The sequence below is a fragment of the Homalodisca vitripennis genome, chromosome 7, assembly GCF_021130785.1.
Source record: "Homalodisca vitripennis isolate AUS2020 chromosome 7, UT_GWSS_2.1, whole genome shotgun sequence".
In the NCBI taxonomy this organism is placed as follows: domain Eukaryota; kingdom Metazoa; phylum Arthropoda; class Insecta; order Hemiptera; family Cicadellidae; genus Homalodisca; species Homalodisca vitripennis.
Genome location: NC_060213.1, coordinates 126,987,485 through 127,008,157, shown reverse-complemented (window position 1 = coordinate 127,008,157; position 20,673 = coordinate 126,987,485).

The following is a 20,673-nucleotide window of genomic DNA, read 5'->3' as shown; positions in this document are numbered from 1 at the left end:
CCTCTACAGTAATGTTTACAGTATTTCAATGCACGCAAATGTGACGGTGGTAACGAAACTAATTTGTTGAATAACGAAGCAGTGCTTGCACTGACTCTAATGGGAGGTCACTCATTCAGATTTACTCTTCACGTGCTGTCTTTCATTATCGCAGTTTAAAACCAGTTTTCGCATAAGCAGTGAAGAGTTTTAATGATATTTAAGCTATATTTCGTGTTAAATCTCAAAAATTTAACTTTGCTCATGTTACAGTAGTATAAACAGGAGCAACCTTCCCAGAAGGGTACCGAAAATAACAGATATTGTTACTTAATCTTAGATACAGGATTAAAGTGATAAAGTCAACGACAGGTCAAGGTTCCTGTGGAAGATGATTGTTGGAATGAGAGGGACTTCCTTATTGTTAAAGGTATGTAAGCTTAAACAAGAAGACAAATTTTGATAATGTTCAATTTTAGCTAATTAGTGGATTGAAAATTAACCTACACCTGTGTAAAACAAAAGCCCAAGCTACGACATATCCGATGGATATCCGCATCCTGACTACAAGTTTACAGATATTGTATTAAATTGATAAATTGATCGACAGGCCCAGGTTACTGTGGAAGATGATTGATGGAACTTCCTTAGTATTAAAGATTTGCAAACCTAAATAAGAAGGAGCACCCTGCCCTAACCCTTTTTGGCTGGTAGGGACTCGACCAGATAAAGCCTTTCCTTTTTCCAAGGAGTTTTTTGCCTGATGATGTTCAGTTTTAGCTAATTTATGCATTGAAAATAGCCTACACCTAAGTAAAACAAAAGGCAATGCTAGCACATCCTCTGAGCAAACCAATGGATGTCCACATCCTAACAGAAAGTGTACAGATATTGGATTACAGTGATAAAGTGATCTACAGGTCCAGGTTAGTAGGAAATGACTGATGGAACTGCCTTAGTATTAAAAGTATGTAAGCCTAACCAGAAAAGGGAATCCTGCCCCGCTCACTTTAACTGGTAGGGACTAATAGTCCTGCTGGTTGGGAGCAGAACAAATCTCTCCTTCTTCCAAGGAGTTTTTTGCCCGATAATGTTTAATTTTGGCTGGTTTATACATACCAAATAGTCTTGCATTGGGTTTTGCAAAAATCGAAGTTGTCACATACTCTGGCCAGGAGGGGAACTGTATGTATTTAATGATGCTGGAGTAAAATCATGATTTGAACTACAGAAGATGGTGGTTGGAGTGAGTGCAACTTGCCTAGAGCAATGCTAAACATGAAGGGGAATTTCTCGAATCGCTTTGACCGGTATGTGTGGGGATATAACAAGCCTTCACTTCTTCCATGGGGGATAAATATCCAATTATATACACTTTTTTAGTATTCAGTAATCAAATAGAGTAACAGAGAAATACAAATAACAGGTATAAAAAGAGGTTTGTTTGCTGCAAAATTTATTTGTTAACTCTCTACAAATCAAACCACAATGAATTCTGAAAATCGGCTACATGAAAAAATACAAAGTGTCAAAATAGTTCTAAATGTTTAGTATTTTGTGTATTATTATATTAATATTTTATTTATACAATATTTGCTCAAACAGAATGTTATATATTATGTATTAGTTGAAATATAAACAATAAATATGATTTTGACGTGACAACGTCTTAAATTAGGTTGCGGCTCGGAGTCACTCGTGAAAAAGTGTAACGCCCGGTAACGTTACGATGCCCGTCCAGTGGGTCCGCCGCACGGGATCCGCACGGGATAAAGCAGATAACTGTGGGTCCGCCGCACGGGATAAAGCAGGTAACTGTGGGTCCGCCGCACGGGATAAAGCAGATAACTATGTTTATTCGTGAAAATGTGGAGTGCTTAGATTCGTCATTTACAACAACTACAACAATAAAGGTAAATAATTGTACACTGATATTTCATTATCGTAAACTATGATTGATTGATTAATTGTTAGATTGACACAAAAGTTGAGAAACTGAGTTTATAGGTTATGTCATACTATTGACAAATGTTGATAGTGTTAAGTAAATTATTAGTTTAAATCACTTTGCAATCAATCGTAATTCAGTCGATTGAGAAGAAACAGCGCGTATTGCTAGTCAAACATTTTAAAATAACAAATTATAACCTCTAACCTGTCATAACAAAACAAACAAACGAACTAAACCGACCAATCACCACGCGCGGAGTTAGAATTTAACTGTGTTTAGCAAGAATTTCAAATTCCAATTTTAGTAAATGTTTTATTCAACTTTACCATTTACAATAAAAAATTTTAATTAATTTCAAATTATGTACAATGTTTTAGTAAACAAAATATATTTCTATAGTTAAAATTTGTGCAATTCTTATTTTCATTCAATTCCTTGTTCCTATTGTGCAATTTAATAATATTCATATCAATAAATATTCTACCGAGAAAAAGACGTTGCCACGTAAAATCTTCGCCCGTAAAACCGACTTTACAGGCAACCATAATTTTTTTTTGGAAATAACAAAAGTGTATAAAGATATTTATAGATTTGTGTCTACACATTGCGGGTCTTTTTCGTTTAAGGGCCAGCACAAAAGACCCTAGCTTGCCTATTCAAAACTCAGATCACGCGATGCTTGCCCGCTGCGCAGCGCTTAGCGCTGCTTGCTCTTTTAGAAAAAAAAAATTAACTCGAGCTTGCAAAGTCCAAGCCCAGCACTATTCTTAGAACTAACCTCTCTAGCTAAACTGAACAACGCCATGACTGCTTACACAAACAAAACTCAGACAGAACTAACGCAGGTTACATTACACGCAAAAGATAAACTGCGTGCGTTTATCACTGATAAGATAAGACGAGTTTATACTATAAGTAGTACCTGGACTACTGCCCTACGAACTAATAACACAAAAAACGATTAAATGCACTGTCAGTCAGGTATAGTATGTTTGTAAGGTGCTGGCCCTTAAACGAAAAAGACCCCACATTGCTTCAGTATAATCTATACAGACCTGGTTTTAAAACCTTAAATAGTTTCAATGTTCGTTTTTTAAAACAGTAAATTTTATATCATGACTCGTGGGAATGGGAGAGTTGACTTTAAGACAGTAAAAATAAAATATTTCTTAAAAACAAATTTATAGCAATGCTGCATCCAATATTGTAAGTATACGTTTTGGACATTGAATAATGTAGCGCTAAACACGAATCAAGGATATACAACGCTATTTATAAATTTGGATGTATTTGTGTAAAGCCTTCCCGAAAACATCTTTTCCTTATCTTGGAGATTTCTTGGAACCGGACAGACGATACAGAAATAACAAGATAAAACTTGAAAGTAGATCAATAAGACTAGCGTTAGGGAAATAGATTCCTTCGAACTCTTCCTTTTTTTAATATTATGTGTTTAATATATACTGTATTTAGATATAACAGACCATAATTTAAAAAAAAACCAGATTAATAGTCTAAGAGATTAGAGCCAAGTTTTATTGTATTTATAACCTAGTTTTCCTTGAAATCGATAGAGACTTTTGTGTAGAAAAACATTGAACGTCAGCTGCACTAATTGTGGTTGAAGCTGAATTCGGAATTCATTCATGAACCGATAATTTCTTCTCATGTTGTATTTTTCCTAGGTTTATACACTTAAACCAACCGTTGGACTAATAAATGAAAATTATCTCACTGCCAGACTACTAAATACAATGACAAAATTGTCGTATTATGGATCTATAAATGGTAAGATGGCGCTGATTTACATATCATTGCTCGTTTATTAGGTATCCGAAACTTTATACAATGTTAGGCAGTTTAATGAAGATTTTTTAACAAAATATTTAGTTACAGGGGTATTTATCGTTATATAATTTTTTACATAATAATTACAATTTTTTCAAGAACTACAGTGCGTAGGTTTTATATATTTTTATGGAAAGAAATGTTTTAGCCATATTACAACCAATGTAATATGGCCAAAATTACATTTAAGATTGCATTTACGGAAAATATTATTGAGTATCATTTTGACCGTGAGTGGGTATGAATTATAATTTAAAATATAACTAATATCCCCACGAAAAGTTGTACATTGTGGTGTAACTATAATAGTAACAATACCTACTTATACTCCAATAACTGAACCCACTTACATATTACCAAGCGCTGGTCCTCAGCTGAAAATCATACTGTAAATACAATTCCACCAAAGCGAAACATATTAGTTTTAGTAAATAAATATTGCGACATTTCGTGAATTGCAATATGAGGTAAGAGGATGAAGACTGAGATAAACACTGAGTCAATTTGGTACCGCCATGTCAAATCATCTTTCACCTCTCCAACATTAATCGGAATATTCCCTTCATCATTATGCGGTTGGAATATAAGCATTGTGACTTTGAATTGGAAAATACACCCAAAAATTTAATTTAATTTAAGGATTAAATTAAGATGTTGAGGAATTAACATGGTGAAATTAAACAACGTTAATGTTAATTTCTAGTTTTTATCTACAAAAATAATTTATATTCATGACGTGTTAAGAGCGTCTTCTTATAAAAGAAGAGGTTTAAAAAAAAAGAAAATTGGTCCGAGTACTAAACCTTGGGGAACTCCAAGTTAATATCTATAAGTTGTTATTTACCTGACCAATTTTTTCTCAGGAGGTTTTTGTGAAAAATGTCACGCAGTTGAAGATAAAAATACTACGCTAATTGAAGTTCTACGACGATTCCCTAAAACCGCTCTCAACGCCCTTTTTTGGAGTTTCAAAACGAATTTTGTGGGTACTCTTTCACACCCCAAAAAACTACCACATAAGTGAGAAAGGGGCAGATCAGCCCATAGTGAGCAGCCAAGGCCACTCTGGTATCGGCAAGCTTTGATAGGTTTCTTAGTTTTTTTACAATATGATCGTATATTTCCGATGGGTAATGCAAGCCACCCAGCAACACACGGGTGGAACCAGTGCATCTCGCACATGGGTCCTCTACCAGTTTGGGATGAATGGCAGCCGACAGCATAACAACTTCCACCTACGCTTTAATGATAGGATACCACGCTTGGTTGCATATTCCAACAACTTAATGCTGGTTACGAAATACGCCCCTACCGGCGTAGTTACATGTGAAGTGTGAGTCGAATTATATTCTTTGATTTGACCGATAAAACGATCTCGGTTTTTTGTTATTTTTCTGCCTGCTGGTCTGCAAATATTTTTGACTAGTGGTTCGAACTTTAACGACCACCACCAACCCAAGAGAGGGAGAGAGATTTGCTAATGTTTATGCTAATCTAGAATCTGAAAGAAGTAGTGTGACAGGTGATAACGAGCTGATGTAAGAGGAAAAGATGCAGTGGAATTTATTGGCCAAGCGGGCTAATATTCTAGCCCTAAACTCGACCAGTTTGACCATTCGTACTTTTTTACAATGTACACATGCAATACCTGATCCTTTTTAATTGACAAAGATTTATAAAGTTAGAACCCTTGATTGCCGGTCACACAGATTCGTTTTATTTCCACTACCAAAAACTTACACTATGGAAAACGTTACCCAGGATCAAAAGAGAAATAACAGGAAGGGTATTGAGATAAAGAAGGATAGAAAGATAAGGAAGGTATTTTCATCAAAAGATAACATTATCTATGACTTATACAGGGCGTAAAAACGTCCCGCACTGGCTTCATAATTTTCGAACGATTGATTACAGGTAAGCAATAAAACTTGGTACATCATTACTGAACCTATAAATGTACTTTTTGAAGTAACTAATATATTTTTGTCATGTCAGTGAGATGGCCAGCGAGGAGTCAGAAGGAAATCTTAAATGATCGATTTCAGGTCGAGTAGTACATTAAATTAAAGGTCTTAGTAGAGTACAATGCCACAAATCCGAGTTTAAAGGCACTCTTTAAAACATTATGCTGGTTTAAAGTTTGAAACATTCACGATGTAGGTCCAGTATTTATTTACTAAGTTTAATTTTCACATCTTGAGGTAAGACAAGAATATTAAACCATCTAGAACAGGACCTATATTGTAAATACTTTAAATTTTAAACCAGCGTAATTTTTTAAAGAGTGAACCCTTTGAGTACGGATTTGCGGCATTGTATTCGACTAATAAAGTTTTAATTTGATGCACTGCTCGTCCTATTTCTTTTTAAGATTTTCTTCTGACTCCTAATCCAGAAATAATTTAAGATTGTTTGAGGCTGCTCTTAAATTTCAACTGTTGCTTTCTTAATCTCACTTAATTATAATCTTCGTTGTATGCGTTTTGTATCTTTTGAATAAGAAAGACACATGCTTCCATATGCTCTCCTTAAATCTACTACAGGTTCCATGTAGTAGTTTACTGTATTTTTTGGCCTTACATATTGTCCAGTTATCGTATAACAGAAAAGTATGTTTTTTGCTTTGTATGCACGATTCTCCTAGATCAACAGTTCGATATAAACTAAGCAAAGGCAATATTTTATACGTATCATCACAGCCAACTTGTTGTTAGGAAAGAATAGAAAACTCTACCATGGTCCGATGCTGTCATCAGTGGCGTACATAGAAAATTATTTCGGAGGGGGCTAACTCACTGGGTGGTTTAGGTGGTAAAATACCTCCCCAAAAACCAGAATTTTTTCCTAGGAAATTGTTCAGCTCTAAGCCCTCATAAATATGATGGGAAAAGAACTAATGGGTGCAATTTAAATGTTTGCTTTCAAAGTTTTAGGGGGGGGGGTGAGCCCCCCTTGTCCATGGTTGTCATTTTACGAGCTCGGAGAAAAGACACAAATAGTGCTGCAAAAAAGTTCTGTTTTCAATGCGTTCTTTTGTCAATTCATCACGCTCTCCCTCGTTTTCCTCAATCCCTTTCCCTACACCCCAAACATTGCAATTGCAAGGGTATAAGTTTACTATTTTAGATTATATGGACAAACGGAATACTTAATGTGACCCAAAACCTAACAGTTCTCTCACTCTTTTTGTTAACAGAAAAAATAAAAATAGTCTTTCCGGCTCAGTGGACCAGAGACTTATCTGGAAAGTCTAACTTACCTAAAAACATCTTGTAGGGCTGCTTTGCTTTAATTGCATTTTATATTATTAAAAATATAATGTTTTTTAACCAAGTGGTTAACCTTAAATGGTGAATATTTAATAAACATTGTGAATTTTGAGAAAGAAAATTGCTATGGAAATATGACATTGTTCAATTGTAAGTACCATATGACTTTTTAAGTAAAAGTGTTCGATAAACCATATGGGATTATGGAAGTATTAATTCAGCACACACAAACTAATTCTCAGTAAAATTCGAAATTCGGTCTTCACGTATTCAATTAATACGTTCAAATTTTGCACTAATTTAAATCAAAACTGTAGTAAGGTGTAGTTCTAGGCTCTTCTTTAAGTAACCGTAGTACTAGGAATGTTAAAATTTCAAATACATGGTTGAATTCATTTTTGAAAACACTATACATTTTTAATTTATTCAAAGAGTTTTTAAATTTTAAACATAAATATTTAGTTAATAAATATAAGCTGTGAGTATTTTCCCATACTTACACATGACTTGTGGCCTGTAGTAAACCTTTCGCACATACTTACAGAAATACATACATTTATTTTTAAAACAACTGTGGTGTCATGGGAACCTAAATCAAAGTCTTACTAAAAATATACAAAAACAAAGAAAATCATTCATAATTTATTCAAGGATAAAGCGGGAACAGGTTTATTTTCTAGTAACTAAAAGTTTTTTGTTTTATTTTCATCCCTTCATGTAAGTATAAACAGCAAAAACACCGCGAGGCGTTTATGAGTGAGTATTTCCATAACGTGTCGAAAAATTGAAAGAGAAGTTCTAAAAGCGGTACAATACAAACAGAAGGATAACTAACATCTCGGGTACAAGAGGTGACGAAGGGGTCAGGAGGAGGAGGGGTGTGAGGGGGTTGAGTGGAAGGGGTAATATTAAGGGGAGGAAAATAATTGCCTTCACTCTTATATAAATTAAACTGTCTAATCTCATTTAACAAGATTGGCGGGATGACGCGAAATTGCTTTTTTGAGTCAAGGAACGCCGAGGCCTTTTTTAATAATTATATTTATTGCCGGTACTACTTTGGTGAGTTATCTTGACCATAATGCAATGTGTGGCATAATGGGTAGACAAAATAAATATACAATGTACAGTTGCAGCTTTTGTTCAGTTGCAGGAAGAAAACATAAATAAAGTAGTTTATAGGAAAGAAAAAAAAATTTTAAGTCTAACTTGTTCCAAAAAGCCTTTGCTAAATGTATTGGCCTGAGTACGCTGGCAACAAATGACCTAATATACTGTATCAATTACATTCCAAAATGTGTGTAATGTAAAACAGGTGATTAATCTTACGTTCGCTGCAGGCGCGGCCTCTAATTTTACAGATCACGATCTCAATCAGCTGGTAATGTCGAGTAATTTATAGCAATTCTTTATAATACACTCTTTCATCAGGAAGAACAGTCATTAACAGTTATTTCATCCTTAAGACAACCAAATAACCGGTTGTCACGGTGGGAGTCCCACAAGGAAGTGTTTTAGGACCACTTCTATTCCCCAGTGCCGAATCGAATCCAAAACAATCCTTACTAATACGAAACGACGAGGAATTCGAATTTAGTGTCCAATTAGTGATTTGTCTAGGATGGCTTCCCATCCCATGCGACCAGAGATGTCCGAGTACAGGATGGAAATAGGTTGAAATTAGATTTTAAACCCGTGAAATTAGATATAAGTAATCTCGATCTGTAGAGACCATTACGTCGAACATTCCGCGAGGCGCAAAAGGAAGAGGGGTCACTACGGATTCTATTATAATATACTATAATAAATGTATTTAGTACATTTGTTACTTCACAAACACATTAAATTAATACACAGATTACCGACTAATATAGGTTGTGGCAACCACCATTGTGCAAATTTGTTAATAACTTAATACCTACCTCCAGTAATTTGGTAGGTGTAATTATTCGTTTAAATTTTAAGTTCCTTAGTCTTCCAGACCAATGTATAATTTGACCTTAAATAGTAACAAGGATTCAGATTACATTGAAATGACGTTTATTCACTGTATACAGATGGTTTAGCATTTGCCGGTGATTAGCTACAGCATGAAACATTAACAAGAGATAACATGGATACATGTATGAAGTACAATAGTGCTATTGTTTACTAATGCTATTGTAGCATAGTAGCTAGGCTATTGTATAACACAATGAGCATTTTAGCAAGTTCCAGTACACAGTGTTTAAAATGTCTGGAAACCCAAATATTCATTTTAATAACAGAAATTTAATACTCAAAGGTGCAATAGTTTTACAAATTTTACAAGTATTAAATACACAAATTGATCTGTTTTTGATAGATTATTCTTAATTTGTCTATCCTGTAAAAATGGTGGCCGTTAAATGTCTGTTATTAATCCTATTTCTTAAGCCGTCATTTTGTACGAATCTCAAGAGGTGTTATTTGAGAGATTATTTTCTATTAATAAAATGATACGCATAATAAATGAAAGATCTTTAAAAGTATGGACATATTGAACTAGACTAAATTTTGAGATTTCCATGACACTTCCCAAGGGCCATCTTCCCAGTGTAGGCGTGCGTTTGTTATTGCTTAAAAATTTAGTTAAGGTAGCCGTATTACATTGTAAAAAGTATGTATATTTGAACTACTATGATATTTTAAATATTAAGATGTTTCCAATTGCACTCTGTATAACGCAGTGAACATATGACATAGCTAAATTGGTATATAACAGTCTACACACGACTTGGCAAGGCTAAGTATATAACAGTCTACACACACGACTTGGCAAGGCTAAGTATATAACAGTCTACACACGACTTGGCAAGGCTAAGTATATAACAGTCTACACACGACTTGGCAAGGCTAAGTATATAACAGTCTACAAACGACTTGGCAAGGCTAAGTATATAACAGTCTACACACGACTTGGCAAGGCTAAGTATATAACAGTCTACACACGACTTGGCAAGGCTAAGTATATAACAGTCTACACACGACTTGGCAAGGCTAAGTATATAACAGTCTACACACGACTTGGCAAGGCTAAGTATATAACAGTCTACACACGACTTGGCAAGGCTAAGTATATAACAGTCTACACACGACTTGGCAAGGCTAAGTATATAACAGTCTACACACGACTTGGCAAGGCTAAGTATATAACAGTCTACACACGACTTGGCAAGGCTAAGTATATAACAGTCTACACACGACTTGGCAAGGCTAAGTATATAACAGTCTACACACGACTTGGCAAGGCTAAGTATATAACAGTCTACACACGACTTGGCAAGGCTAAGTATATAACAGTCTACACACGACTTGGCAAGGCTAACTCGTATATAAGACTATTCAAATTACTTTAGCTGGACTAAGTGTATAACATTGTATATAGTACTCGTACGTGGATTTTACCTGCTATGGTTTATTAAATATTAATATGAGTCCAAACATACCCTGCATGCAGTGAACATATGGTTTGGTTAGGTTAGTATATAACAGTCTACACACGACTTGATAAGGCTAAGTATGTAATTAGATGTAATACGACGATAGGCAAAACTGGTTATCCAGTTGACGCCACATTTTAATACGAAATTGAAAGCAAACTGTTTCAAATAAGATAGTAGGCCAAATTGACTAATCACTAAGTAGGCAAGTTAGAATTGATTATTATCAACTTCCAATTTAAGTGTGGATATTCCAAACTGCAACATAATGGATGTCCAGAAGCAGCACATCAGTTACCGCAAATATCGATATATTGGGGTCCAAGGGTAGATCGATAGGTCTAGTCAGTTGAGGGAGATTACTGTTGGAGTTTAATGAGGCTCCCTAAGTGGGGCTGTTGCTAGCCTAGACATAAGGGCGTACCATCCCCTGCCTGCTTTGACTGGTTCAGAGCTGGCTTTCCCTTCTTCTTCTTAGGAGACATGACTGGGATTAATGCCCAAAATCCTTCCTTGTGGATCTTGACAGGAGGCGACTCCTAATACCAACCTTACCCATCCAGAATATCCTGTCAGCAGTACAAATGTCCTTTTAGGACAAAGTGCAATTTCTCAATTTCTTGTCCTAAAAGAACGAAAGAACCTACATAACTCTGTTGCGAATGACCAAGAAATCAGTCCGAAAATCGCCGAGGAATACGGTGTGGTCGAAATTCAGTTTTCATTGGCAAATTTTGTCTCCTCAAAAGATGGAATAATAGGGCTCCGTTTCATCCGAAGGGGTTTTTTACGTTTGATGACAAAGGCAATCGTTGCCTCAAACCATCTGCTAAACGAGTTCCAGTTTTGGAGTGCGGGATAAACCAGTGTAATTCAGGAAGATCATCAAATAAAGTTAGAACACACTTTGTGAACTAAAACATAACCGATAGCATATATGACCGTTAAAAATAATGGTTTTCAAATTGTGCTTCCTTCTGTTTTTATGCGGAATTAAATGTCTGTAAGGACGAGGAATTGGATAAAAATGCAAAACTAACATAAATGATATCTAAACGTACAATTACTTTTACTATGTCGTAATATTTGCAAATACGTACCAATGATAAACAACCAAAACATCACTTCATACTGTACATATTCATGTTTCCTGTACTGTGTACATCTGCAGAAAATACGCAAAAGTTATGTCCTGGAAAGTATGTAAAGATTATAAAAATATACTCAGAATTAATTTAATTTAGTTTTTATTCTTTTTAAGTATGACCAACAGAAATTTTCATGTTTAAGTTAGATAAACGAGTAATTATCTTAACTACTTAAAGAGGTGTTCTTTCTATACCGTTTCAGGCTGTCAAAATAAATATAGATGTGAAGCACCCAAAAATTAATGTTTTTTAATCACGAACTAAGTAAAAACTATTACTAGATGACAGAAAAGAACGTTTCAATAATTAGAATTCTATAACTTAGAGAAACTGTTTTTCGGATTCAGTGTAATAGTCTATGATCGCAAGATAAGGATGTGTCACATAAAGAGCAGGTTAAGAATATACGTTAGTTAATTGTAGTCCACGATAGAATCAAAACATTTTAAAGACACAGAGTTTGCAAGTTATGAACATGTCATAAGTACAGTAGTTGCACTAATGCCTGCTAATGTAAACAAAAGTAAAAAAAAAAAAATCAACATTATTAAGTTGCTTTGAGAAGTATGATATATGCCATTTTTCCGGGAATAAAGTTTGTAATTTACGTCTAAATGCAAGTTCTGAATTTGCATCTTCAAGAATCTGTCCAAAAATAGGTTCTGACCTCTAAGACAAACGTAATGCTAGAGAATCAAAACCGCAACACGAAAACAGGTTCAGAAATGAAATGAAAAATGTCTTTATTAGAGGCGACTAGTCTTTATATGTCCTCTTTTTAAGTTAGGACTATAAAGTCCTCTCAGACGTGGAGAAGTATCGACAACGGTTGATTCCCGTTATCAAAACCCACCCAATACTGTAATTTAATTATTTACAGTATAGAATCCCAGTCTTCTTTAAAGATGTTGACACTTTTTACAGGAGGGCAAAAAGTCGAAAGGGTCTACCTCAAGGTGCGGTTTTGGCACCGGACATTTTCCTGGAAACAGAACATACAGGCGTTGCGTCGCATTGCAGCCGGCTGTTCGGAACATTCTAACAGGACAAGTAGCAAAGGCGTGCAGCGCAGAAAGGATTGCAAATAACGCATAAAAATTCGTCTGCGGTCCCGCATTATTGGGCAACGGTGGACCAATACGGTGTGGGCAGCGGGCAAAAAAATGTCCTGTCCGCCGGGCCGCGCCGGCCCCGCCGCTCACGACTCACTAGCTTGCTTTATGGGGGACCACTACTCCGGCCACTTTCTTTGCAAAACTAGTTTTCGGCGAATTTAGCGATCGTCTGGGCGATGACCCCGGCCTCGCGAGACTGTCGCAGGCCGCTGCCTAGCCGACCGCCGCGCCCGCGCCTGGTCCTGGCCCTCCTGCCTGCTCTGTGTCTTTGTCAACGAGTTTGGTCCGGTCTTGCCTACACACCGGAGTGCACACTGCGCCGTGCAGTATTCTTTGTGGCTAGCTATAACTGGTGTACCCTTCCAGCTGGCGAATTCTAATACGTTTCAGCCTTTTTTCTTAAGAATCATCATAATGTATTAGATTGTTTATAACATTCAAAAATGTCGATTTGTTCTTAATCTTTTAACTGTATTCGAACACTCCGGATTTGATAATACCCTATGACACATCTAGACCATGTATGACCAAATCATTATTACTACTCAACTTCATGTAAAACGCTGTCACGAATTCATTTTGAATGAATTCAAATACATCTTCTGGTATTGCGTCCCAAATGCATCTTTTGGAATAGCATCCCAAATGCATCTTCTGGAATATCAGCCCAAATGAATTTTCTGGTATTGCGTCCCAAATGCATCTTCTGGTATAGCGCCCCAAATGCATATTCTGGTATAACGTCCCAAATGCATCTTATTATATAAACGGCACAAATGCATCTTTTGGTATTGCCTTCCGAATGCATCTTCTGGTGAAACGTCCCAAATACATATTCTGGTATAACCTCCTAAATGTCTGGTATAACGGCCCAAATGCATCTTCTGGTATAATGTCCCAAATGCATATTCTGGTATATCGTCCCAAATACATATTCTGGTATAACCTCCCAAATGTCTGGTGTAACGTCCCAAATGCATCTTCTGTGCCATTGAATATTCACATACGCCTCATGTATATTACGTAAAGCCCAACTCGTCTAGGTAATTGTGTGAATGTCCTTACTGTGAAACTTCACGTGTTTACTAGCTAGTCAAGTATTGGTATTTAATAAGTATTCTAATCACATCGTGGTAACGTTATTATTTATTTATACATCTACAATTTGTAATAATACATTTTTATTTGTTCCATTGGGTTTCAATTTATCTATCCATCTCATAAAACTTTTACTCTGATCTTTTTCATACAGTAGATTCCACTAAGTAAGCATTTATTTACATATATATTTTTGGTACTATACTAATAAACTGAGCAAATTGCTAATATAAATCAGTCGAAAAAAGTAGGTAGATTTTGTGATAAATGGAATATTAAATGATTCTTATAGGATATGTACTCAATATCTCCAAAACATTTTTTCAAAATTTTAATTTAATGTGTACTTTTTTGTATGGATTCATAAATAACGGAGTTGGAAATTTTTTGAAGTTTGAACGGCCATCGTACTGAAACGAAAGGTCTTATATGCGATATATATATATATATATATATATATATATATATATATATATATATATATATATATTTGAACGGGGGATTTGGGCTAAAGGGGTCATTTTCTGTGACGTTTTGCCGAAAGTTTCGATAAGTATTACCATGACGACAATACTACAATAGGCTGATTTTTTATTACTCAATCTATTTAAACATTCTGTAATTGTAATTTACGTTTAGTATTACTTATCTTACTACAAGCATGTAAAATATCATATTTTAGTCTGGAATATTATTTATATTAATAAAAATATAATTCTACGGACCAAAACATGAAAACATCAAAAGATTTTTCTTTCTGGACCTATAAGCTTACGTATAGAATCTGCCTAACTCTAAAGTTGTATCAGTACAAACGCAAACATATTTTTCCATTAGAGAACTGAGAAATAGTCTGGGTAGACTCACAGCTTCGCAGGTGGACTTTACCCCTTCGAACTAAGATTGGGAGTTCATGTTGATTCTGACCCACGGAGGAGGAATGCTCGTTTACACTACGTAGCTTCAAAGCTACGTTTCTATTTTATAAAATATCATCAAGTAATGCTCTAAATATTATTATCTGCTCATGATTTGGAGAAATATTAAAATTAATCATTAGTGATTAATTTAGCTACATTTAACTTTTGCTTAATCCGGCGTTAGAAATCTGGCGCTGCCACAGACTTGACTCCTGGCATTTGGAGACCAAGGCCTTCTAAATAGTTCCAAAAACGAACTCTTCACATTGTTTCGATATCAGAAACAACTAGATCACAAATTATGAACCTTATAAGACAATGAGAACACCTCTTCATTTAGATGGCTGCTGGAATGAAGGAGAGTTCTTGTGGTTGAAATGGAGTAAAACTCAACATTGGTATTTAATATGCTCTTATCACCATGGATACGTCTTTTCTAATCATAATGTTTCCAAAACACGCAAAACCAAGATTTTAATTAACTGTATTTCAAAAGAAAATGAATATTCTACTCGCGTAGACAATATGGTACAAAGTGCTTTGTTTATAGTTTGTTATTGACGATAGAAAATTTGAAAGGTAATCGGATTTCGGACATTTGCCATCGTTATATGTTACCAAATTTAATGTGTAATGCAACGTTTCGATGATTGAGATCTATCCTCTTCGTTAAGTGTAAAGATGATTGGTACATAAAAAATAGAACATGTAGCCTGGGTTCATTTCTTATACTGCAGTTTTCGGGCAAAAGTATCTTTCACTTTTTTCATTCTTTTCTTTTCTTTAGAGGTAGTCCATTGTTGTAAGTTTTATTTTTCATGTACTACTTATCTTTTAACCTGATGAAGAGGATAGATTTCAATACTCGAAACGTTGTGTTATACATTTTGTAACATATAACGATAGTAAAAGTCCGAAATACTATAATTCTCTCATAGCAGGTAGTATTTTGATAAAAGACGAAAAATTCAAACATGTTTTCACTCATTTTTATATACCCTACATACATTGAGAAATATACGAGAACCCTCACTGGTCCTTCACTTTCGGCTTAACTTCCAACTGTACCTGAAAAGGCACAATGATTGGATGTAGCATTTTCGTACATTACTACCATAGTACACTCTGATCCGGGAATATCGTCAACTTTAGCACACGCGAATCTGCGATGAGGCATATTAAGGCCTTGGAGAGAGAATTGCAGATGTGTCGAACGTTAATGGACCTATCTAGCCAGCTGTCAACATTCCTCATTTAATAGGCTAATAGATGGTTTATGATATGTATCGAGGACTCTTGGAGTCACGGCCAACCACCTGTTCATCGACCAGGAACCTTCAGGCATCGTTTGTTTCATAGATCTATAAACGTTCCGTGGATTACTAAGTAACGTTAAGACCTTCATCTGGACAGTCTTTACAAGTTTATCTAAATTCTAATAAATAATAATAAAAAATAAAAAAAACTAGCCAAGGTGAAAGTGAGGCTCAAATTTTAAATTGCCTTCGATTAATGTGGAAATAATAGTTATTATTAAAGAAAAATATAAATAATAGCTGTTACAAGCAGTTTCACACACTTTATGCAATCTCACAATTTAACAGGGAAGGTGTAGGTAATCGTTTTAAACAGAATTACTGCTCCTAAAGGCTGGGATCTCTTAGAAGCCGTAATTTCCCAAAAGCTCCAAGAGTCCATAGTCTTCTCGACGCTGGAAGCTATTGGTATTAGTGAGGCCGAGTATTCCCAAGGCCGGAAACTTAGCGTGTTTCAGAATATGGACGTATCCAGCGAGTGAGTTCAAGGGGTCCGGAACCCCTCCAAATTGTGCAATTAGGACATGGTGTCCTAGGGCATGCATCCAGTGGCGAGGGTTCTATTCTTCCTACGTCCCTGGTTTAAGGGATTTTGTAGATCTAGCTCACTTATAAGAGTCACCGATGTTTGCAAGAACCTAGGCAGTAAGGAGGTCCAGGGGGTCCGGATCCCCCCCAATTAAAAATTTTTCAATTTTGAGTAAACGATTATTATTTTTTTAAGAAATCAGTATTACTCACATCTACTGCTGAAAGATCATCCTCAACAAAGAAACGGTTCAAGAACTTTTTAAGGAACAAAACGGGGCCTTACTCTCTACCCACTGCGGGAAAATATCAGTTGTCTGGACCCCCCCCTCCCAAATTTTGTTCCTGGCTACGTTCTTGTTTCACAGTTGCAGAATTTACATTCTAGAAGTTTCCAGGAACCAAATGGTCCAGTTCCCGTCAGTTTCAATGAACCGGTCTCAAGAATTGGAACGTAATTCTTCCTGAATCTTGTGGCCTGTGAGCCAAATGTCTTCTTAAGAACATCTTAAGCATTATACAACTCCACGACTCTACAACTAACAGTAAAGCTGTATGAGTGGTTGAGGTTTAAGGTCGTCTATGTTAGGTTAGAATTGAGATGTCAGTCAGATGGTATTGAGTCCTGAAGCCGAAAAGCAAAATCTCTCTGAGTGAAATATTACAAGGTATACGCCACACCACGTGTCACGTAATAGGCTTCGATAGGGTTACGTTGAACAATTTCAAGCCTTTAGCTCATTGAAATAGAACGGGTACATAATTAAATCTTTAAGTCCCCCAGCAGACAAAAAAGAAACTGCGTCAACAAAGTAAAGTGCTTCAAAGACATTTAGCCCAATTCCATGTTTGGATCCACACCTTTATAGAACTTATTCTTGTGTGTAGAGATGAAGTCTTATGCAAAATGTATAGCCTGAGACCAGCCATATTGCCAAATTATATATTCACATTTTTTTTTTATTGGGTTATGTTTCATAGCCAAAGTTTCAAAGTTCAAGTGAGTTAGATAGGGTACTACAACACAAGAGTGTGCTAAAATCAAGTCTAGTCAACAAATTTCAATATTAAACCTAAACTCTATTGAATTTTGAGTTTATCTCCAGTTCATCTTCATTTTATTGCAGCGTCTGGTATCTGACGTTGTCTCAGACTTAACTCTTGGAATCTGGAGTCATGTTTGTCTGAAGAGATACAAAGAAAGTCGACGACGAAGAAGCTCAAAACGAAACATTTAAATCGCTTCGACATCAGAGACACATATAAATAGGTGAAGTAGTACTCTCATTGTCTCAGTAGGTACGCAATTACTCAGCTACATAATTACTACAATTAATCAGGTACACAAACTGGTCAACTCTGAGACAGTTTCATATACCAGACGTTGCAATAAAAGGAAGGTGAACTAGTACTAAACTCTAAATTCAATTGAAGCAATCCTAACTACCATAGCTACGTTATGTGCTTAACTCTATTATTTTTATTCTGTTTACTGTATTAATAATCTACATGTGTTAATGTGGCACATGTTAAAATGTCATACGATATTATTCAACTCGTTATAGATTGATTTATTTTGCTACTTTCTCGTTCCCAGCATGGTTACCCATAAAACAAATAAAAATGTTCGCTAACGCTCAGCAAAATCCCATGGAGTGACATGCACCAGCATCGAATTCAATGTTGCTGGTATATAAATAGAGCCTTATACAAACCTTCAAGACCATAGGTCAATTCGTTTTCGATTTATCGTGCGGAAAGACATACAGTCAGACATGAAAATTTTCTGGCCTCAAGAGTTCTTCTCTAACGCTCAGCCAATAAATGATCTATGCAAAAGTCACATTTCAATAATTTGGTAGTTTCTGAAATTTGTTTACTTACTATGTTCAGTGAGCAAGGATGAGGTAACTGGCACGTCTACGTAAAGGTTCGTGGTAGAATAGTCTGACGATCGTCATGGCTAAGGTAGAAAAAGATCGTCATAGCTAAAAAAAGTGAAAATAAAATCCTTGGAACCATCCTGAGTAATAGTTTTGAGTTAAAATGGTTGCCTTGGTAAGAAGTGAAATAAATGGGTATAACAAAAAGTAAAAATAAAAATAATAGATTACTAAAAGTATCTTCAAAAATTGAAAGAATGAATTATATAAACCATAATTAGCCTCAAGAGCTAGGATATAATGTATTAACTAAAACTGAATAAAATTACTCACCGTTCTAAGACTACCAAGGCCAATAATATTACTTATAATATATTATTTCTTTAGATATTATTTGACTCTGGACATAGATGGAGACTAAATATAAATTAAATAGGAATTACTCAAATAACAGTTTACTTAAACTATCCAAAGTTAAAAGGTTATTCCGTAAGGGACTAAACTGCAAAACTTAAAATTTTTAGAATATTACTGGAGCGTTATTTTCTAAACACTTGCGTAATCTCCACTTAGTGGTTTTTCTCCACCACATATCAAAATCCAAATTCAATTTTTCTCCTTGTATACCTCCGAAAAGTACCTTTGGAATTAAAAAGCGTTTAGAGAACAGTGCGGTTAGTTGAAACTGTCAATTCTGGGCCTCGTCCTACTTAAAACGATCGAGAACCATCAATTTGTTCGTATAAATTTAAAGGTTTTAAACTGTAATTTAATTAGGTTTCTTTAAACTCTTATTAGGTTCTTGAAAAAATATGGGTTACCTTTAAACTGATAATGACGTCTACTTGTCATTTTCGATTACACTTTAAATCCAGCTGCGCAAGGATCTCTCCAAACGACTTTTCCAACAATAATGGCTTGTTAAACATCTCCTCTATAGATTATATCATCTGGTTTAACGTCTCAGGCTGTAAAATGTGCATAAATTATCATACCCAATCATAAAAGTACAGGTGCATTCCAATCTGCTCAAGATGAACTTAGCTTTGACCAATGTCCATTCCAAAGGTGGGTGTGACGAAGGGCACGGGAAATTCGATAAATTCTTTATTAATAAATTTGGACAATAGGTTCATCTTTCCACTACGCTCAGCACATTCGTGGGGTAACGGTGTTTGTGAGGTACTTTGATATACTGTTTTCGGAAATGGGTGTGGACTTGAGCAATTCACGTAACACGGGAAATTTTACATTCAGGGAGAGAACAGATTACTATTTCCCTACACTAATCACTACGTGTTGTTCATCTGCAGCAACATCAGGAACAATAGAGGAGCAAATAAAAATAGAACAAAAAGGTAATCATGGGGAGCGTGGTATTCACAGTAATGACCCCTTTTAATTCACACTTGGAGTGAATGAAGGGTTACCTCGCCTGAGCTGCTAAGCGGCAGAGATATTAAACCTTAGACATATTCTGGGCCAATCGATGACCCCTACACGGTCCCCATATTTGGCCTCTTCTTTGCTATTCTACCACAATCAACGTGCGACGTCTCTTTGGGTCAGAACTCTCTAAATTGGACTATTAAAAGTCCATCGATCCTTATCGCAATAGTTTTGTATGAAACTATTTTGATGCTGGGGTTCCATAGGCTTGGATCTGAATTCTAAGGTCGAGAACGGTCCATGGATCCTTGCGACAATCAGTATAGTTTTCTAAAAAATTGTTTTGATGCTGCTGCTCAGTCTTCTTGGATCATTAAGTACTAAATTGGTCTAATTTCGATGTTCGGGATCCTTAGGACGATCAGGATAGTTTTGTATGGAATTCTTTTAGTGCTGTTGATCTTTGGTCAAAAAGTACTAAATTGCTATAATATCAATAAAAGTTCATTGACGCTCTGGGCGATAAAACGCTTTGTATGAAACTGTTTTTGTACTGATGTTCCGTATCCTTGGATCGAAAAGTGCTAAAATGGTCTAATGTCGACAACGGTCCATGAATCCTTAGGACTATCAGGGCAGTTTAGTATAAAACAGTTTTGGTTTTGGTGCTCTGCATCCATGGTCTTAAAGTACTGAACTGATCTAATATCGATGTTCATGAATCCTTAGGACTATCAGGGCAGTTTAGTATAAAACAGTTTTGGTTTT